Consider the following 6,000-nt stretch of genomic DNA (forward strand, 5'->3'; position numbering starts at 1 on the left):
CCGATTCTGTGTCTCCCTCTCTCTCTGTCCCTCCCCCGTTCATGCTCTGTCTCTCTCTGTCCCAAAAATAAATAAACGTTGAAAAAAAAATTAAAAAAAAAAAAATAAGCCCGTGATTTTCTTTGTTTCCATGGGTCCATGTTTTTACTTAATGTATTGGATTCCACTGGGGTGACTCTAATATGCCAGTAAAGGGAGCCCATTGGTCATTCTCAGGTCACAGAGAAATTGTTTATTTTATAGAGGTTAAAGAAACTTTAGCAGTGATGTAGTCTAACCCCCTTATTTTATGGGTCAGAAAATTGACGTTCAAGCTAGATGGAATTGGATTTGGCTAATAAGGCCTGGAAAATGACACATCTTAAGACCCCAGACATGGTTAGCACATTTTTCAAATGCTTTCGTCTTGTGGGAATGGTATAACCACAAAGATTTGAGGGCGTTGTGACATTGTGACAAGATAAGCACCCCTGATGTGAACATCCAATTAAAGGACACCCCAGCTGTCACCTTCCCTTTGCAGGAAGCCATACAACCCCAGTGGAAACTCTGGTCATGGGAGCTGATGACAGAATGGGATCCCTGAGGTCTGGGGCAGCAGGGGTCAGCTCTTAAAGAGCCTTAAAAACCAAACAAAGAGGGGCACCTGGGTAGCTCAGTCAGTGAAGTGTCCAACTCTTGATTTCGGCTCAGGTCATGATCTCATGGCTTATGAAATCGAGCCCCATGTCCGTCTCTATGCTCACAGCATGGAGCCTGCTTGGGATTCTCTCTTTCCGTCTCTTTCTGCCCCTCCCCCACCAAAATAAATAAACATTCAAAAAAAAAAAAAATAAACAAGGGGTGCCTGGGTGGTTCAGTCAGTTAAGCATCTAACTTCAGCTCAGGCCATGATCTCACAGTTCGTGAGTTCGAGCCCCACGTCAGGTTCTGCACTGACGGCACAGAGCCTGCTTCAGAGCCTCTGTCTCCCTCTCTCTCTGCCCCTTTCCTGCTCTCTCTCTTTCTCCCTCTAAAAATAATAAATAAACATTTAAAACAAAGAGTTTCAGGCTTCATTCCTCTAGCAGGAATCACCTGGGATCTTCTTAGTATGCAGATTTTGAATCAGCGGCTCTGTGAGCAGAGCCCAAGAACCTACATTTCTAATAAACTCCCACATGATACGATGCTGGTGGTCTGAGGGGCACACTTTGAGTTGCAGTCTTAGGTCCCTGCAGTCACCAGCCACATGTGGCTACTGAGCATGTGAAACGTGTCTAGTGAGTCTGAGGAGCCAGATTTTTTATTTTATTTAATTTTACTTCACTTAAATTTAAGACCTAAACATACCCAATTTGTTATTGAAAAACTTTTAAGCGTGTTTGGATTCACTTGAGCATGTGACTCAACAATCTCAACTGTAAATTTTATGACATCTCAATACAGATCAAGTATGTCCGATAAGCATGTAGCATCTGAATTTGAAGTGCTTGAAGTACAAAGTACACACTAGAATTCAAAGATTTAGCATGAAAAAGAATGTAAAATGTCTCATTAAAAAATTTTTTTTAACATTTATTTATTTTTGAGACAGAGAGAGACAGAGCATGAACAGGGGAGGGGCAGAGAGAGAGGGAGACACAGAATCTGAAGCAGGCTCCAGGCTCTGAGCCGTCAGCACAGAGTCCGACGCGGGGCTCGAACTCACGGACCATGAGATCGTGACCTGAGCCGAAGTCGGACGCTTAACCGACTGAGCCACGCAGGCGCCCCATGTCTCATTAATACTTATATTAGTTACATGTTGAAATGGTATGTTGGATACATTGTGTTTAGATATAAATTACTAAAATTAAGTTCACCTGTTGCTTTTAACCTTTTATTTTTCGTTTTTTTTTCCTTTCACCCCTTTAAAATGCAGCTGCTAGAAAATGTAAAATTACATGTATGGCTCCCATTGGTGGCTTACGTTCTATTTCTGTTGGGCAGCACTGCCAATGAAGGGAGATGTTATTTCTTACCTTTCTTCTAAGGAGAATTCCTGGGAGTAGCCCTTGGTTTCTCCATTTGGAGAGTTGTAAGCACATGGTGATTCTCCCCGATTCCTCATCCCTCATTCATGGGCAGATGAAGGCATCATGGGGAGATGGTGTGATGTGTCCTGGGACACTACTCTGGCTGATGGAGGGAAACATTTATTTGAAGAGGCCCATGGCTCCACCTTTCCTTGACCTGCATCTGTCCATAGGCTACACCTTGCTAGGAAATTTCATCAATTCTCCTTGTGTTTCTCGCCAAGACAAGAAGACAAATGGATGCATCTTTAAGACATGCACCTCGGGGAACTCAGAGCCCAGGCTGTCACAGCCCACTTTCAGGTTCACCTGTAACCATGGCAACTCTATTGACGCAAGTTGCCACGGAACATAATTTAATCTGGATCCAATTTTTTTTAAAAAAAGAAAGAATGGAAAAACACTCAGCTTTGTCTCAGGAGACTTATCTGGAGATGGAATCTCTGGTGATATGCTCTTAACTACCATATTCATTTAATTACTTGGTGATTTCCTTGGGGAGGTATTTCTATCAGGAGTAACTTCCTAAGAAGACGGGGGAGTGTTTGCCTGGAAAAGGTTGGTGTTAAGGAATCTAATGGCTCACATGACCTTAAGCTGTTCTTAGGTGGGAAGATTTTCACCATGTCCCCACAAGTCCATCTCATTTCCACTATGTTAGTTCAAATGGGGGAAATATCAGACTCCTCATTTCAGAGCTGGAAGGTGCTTGGATGGGAAAGTAAGATGAGGGAGGTAAAGAAGAGATCGGAACCTACAAGGGGTTTAGGTCTTGGGTGTATACAACCAAAATTAGGGTGGGGGGCAGACAAAACTAGGAGGGCATGAGAAGGAGACAAAATCAAAGAAATAATGGAAAAACCCTATAATCTTACATTTAAAAAAATTTTTTTAGAGGGAGCACATGCATGTGCACTTATGTGAGTGGGGGAGGGGCAGAGAGAGAACAGGAGAGAGAGGATCTTAAGCAGGGTCCATTCTCATCGGGGAGCCCAGTGACGTGGGGCTTGATGCAGGGTTCCAAGCCGTGACCCTGGGATCATGAGTTAAGCCAAAATCAAGAGTCCTACGTGCAACCAACTGAGCCACCCAGGCAGCCCTGTAATCTTACATTTAAATAGGAAATGTCAGTAACTCATTATTTCTTTTGTTTCTTTCTAAAAAGCAGTTTTTTCAAGCTCTATTTGCTGAAAAGGTCTAGTAGCAGTGGCCTTCATGTCTGAATTTTAGTCTCTAAATGCCATTTCCCACTCAAAGGTATCAGGGCTTCTTGACAAATGGCTGATTCCATACCCGAGGCAGAAAGGGTACCAGATGACCCTGAGGCTGGTAGATTTGCTAGAAAAGGAGGAAGATATCAAATGTTAATGGAATCTCATCAAACACACCCAGAGGTCAACTTTGAGGGTCTCCCGCTGGCTAAAAATGGAACAGTTAGATACAAAATAGTAATGCAATGGGCTGCAACTGGAATTGACAGAATTGAAAGTCAAAGATAAACTGAGAGGGTCCCACCACAGCACCTGGGACTTGCTGCCTGGGCATTCTCTGATTGCTAGACTGTGTGTGGGCCTGTGTTGGGGGCAGGCCAGAAGTTCCAGGGAGTCCGTGACCCCAGGCAAACTTCAACTACTAAGGAGAAGGAGTTAGTGCATAAATATCTGAGCTTCCCAGACTCTTGATGGGACACTTCTGAGGTGGGTCCCCAGCAAGACAGACCTCCGTTGTGCACAGCACCAGTACCCCCTGCAAATCTGATCATCATCGTATTCTCTGTAGGCTTTCCTCCTTTCTTGGACTCTCTTGCAATGCTTTTTTTAGGATCGCCTTCCAAATAAACGATTTATACCCAGATCCTAGTCTCGGGGTCTGTTTGGGAGAATCCAACATGACACAGATTCTCTGACAAATTGTGACTCAGTGAAGTAGGAGCATAACCACTCTCTAGGTATCAGTCCCGAGATATGTACAAATGTCAGGGAAGATGTCCAGGTGGCGGTTTGTTTGCAAGACTTAATATAAATACGACGTTGCTACCTTTTCTTTCATGGCCATTCCTGGTTTCCTGTGTGCTTTGGTCATTTCTCAACCAGAGGAATGGATTGTTAATCTACACTGTAAGTAGAAGCTTATTAGACTCAAAAACTAAAATTAAATATGCTTTATCAAAGTCTAGGAGCAGGGGGAATAAGAGAGGAATTTCCTCCCCTGAGGAAAATTCCTGTTCATACAGGTGTCAAAATAGCTGTCTAAAGAGGGACCAGGCCACAAAAACAATCTGAGCAAGGCCAGGGTCAAATAGGCACCAAATGAGCAAATCAGCCAGTCAATATTGCCTCCAACTGCTACATTGCTTTATGACCCACCTCAAACATAGTGACATAAAAAATGTTCATTTTCCTATGACCATGGATCAGTATGTCAGAAAACCAGAAACAACAAACCAAAAACAGCTTCTCTCTTCATGATATCTAGCACCTGAGATGGGAAGTCTTGAAAACTGAGGGTAACAAGAAGTCCGGGTTTAGAAAACAGTTGAACTGGGTACTTCGAGTCTGATGATTGATGTCGGCTATTAAACGGCTCTGAACCAGGGCTTACAGAAATGACATGTACATGGGCATGGACTTCCTCACACCATAATGGCTGTGATCAATATAAAGCAACTCAAGGGGCGCCTGGGTGGCTCAGTTAAGTGTGGGACTTCAGCTCAGGTCGTGTCTCATGGTTCGTGAGTTCAAGCCCCTCGTCGGACTCTGTGCTGACAGCTCAGAGCCTGGAGCTTGCTTCAGATTCTGTCTCCCTCACTCTCTACCCCTCCCCTACTTGTCTCTCTTCTCTCTCAAAAGTAAACATTAATTAATAAACAAATAAATAAAATAAAGCAACTCAAAATATCAGGAAGGAGGTATATTGCCAGGTATGAACTTCACTCGATCTCACATATGCCTTTTGCATTAACGTCACAAGTTAACCCAGAATCAAAGAACTCTAAAGAAAAGGAATGCACTTATTGCCAAGGATGAGCTTGAAATATGAGGACACCAAAGCCATGAGACAACCTACCAAAGTTTGGAGAGGATAACTAACCAGAAAACAACCAGGAAATTCAACAACCTACTAATTACAAATACTAACCACCCAAACACCCTTTCACCCTGCAGTCGACAGATGGAGGAGTATGGAATGCCTTGCCAAGATAAAAATGGGTGGATGGCAGGACAAGCCTCCGTCCAGAGACGACACCTGGCCCCTGGGCGACTGGTCAGCGTGGGACCCGGTCAGACAGCCTAGGAGGATGGGGTGTGCCCGCGGCCCATCTGAAGCTGCCACCCCCGCAAGACTTGGGGGCAGGGAGGCTGCCACGTCTCTGAGGGCGATGAGGCCGGTTGTGGGCCCACCCGAGCTCCGATGGCCCGGACGTTCCCCGCTGGCCCGAGCAGGCTGATGGGGTGAGTGCTGCCTACCGACGGGCCCGCGGGCACGGTTCAGGGGAGCCAGAGACCTGGCACAGGGCAGGAATGCGGGCAGAGCCGGTCACGGGAGCGGGCTGTTGCTGGAACCAGTCACGTGCCTGAGTCCAAGCGCGACAGTTCAGCGGGGCACACGTCGTCCCCGTCCCCAACGCCTCCCGCCCCCAACTCGCGCCCAGGGTGGAGCCCGGAGAGCCCGGGCTCCCTTCCCGCTGGGGGCTGGGGGCTGGGGGCTGCGGGCTGGGGGCGGGGGAAGGCGCGGAAGGGGCCCTGGAATAGCACACACCTGGGACCCAGCGGTCGGACAAGCCAAATGGAAATTGTCCATGTCATCGTGCCGCCTCGGCCGCGCAAAGCGTTGGCCGCCGTGGGCTCCCTGCACCCCGAGTCCAAGCGAGCTGGTTGGAGCCGTGCGCCCCCTGCCGCGCCACACGCCTCCTGACTGGCCCCTAGTTCGGAGGCCTGGCGCG

The 6,000-nt window shown here is 46.8% G+C and overlaps 1 protein-coding gene across 4 annotated transcripts in view; it reads right to left on the bottom strand.

Moving 5' to 3' along the window:
* Positions 1 to 5,754, bottom strand: part of POMGNT2 (protein O-linked mannose N-acetylglucosaminyltransferase 2 (beta 1,4-)) — a 50,615-nt gene extending 44,861 nt beyond the window's left edge. For 3 of the 4 annotated variants that reach the window (XR_015255997.1, XR_015255996.1, XR_015255995.1), the window contains exons 1-2: positions 5,525 to 5,754; positions 2,004 to 2,160 (exon numbers count right to left, since the gene is read on the bottom strand). The gene's annotated coding sequence lies outside the window, so the exon portion shown is untranslated. The remainder of the gene's footprint in view (positions 1 to 2,003; positions 2,161 to 5,524) is intronic. The other variant, XM_086720562.1, reaches the window with a different exon arrangement.
* Between the last annotated feature and the right edge of the window lie 246 nt (positions 5,755 to 6,000).

The sequence above is a fragment of the Puma concolor genome, chromosome C2, assembly GCF_028749965.1.
Source record: "Puma concolor isolate L17-30 chromosome C2, mPumCon1.1.hap2, whole genome shotgun sequence".
Classification (NCBI taxonomy): Eukaryota; Metazoa; Chordata; class Mammalia; order Carnivora; family Felidae; genus Puma; species Puma concolor.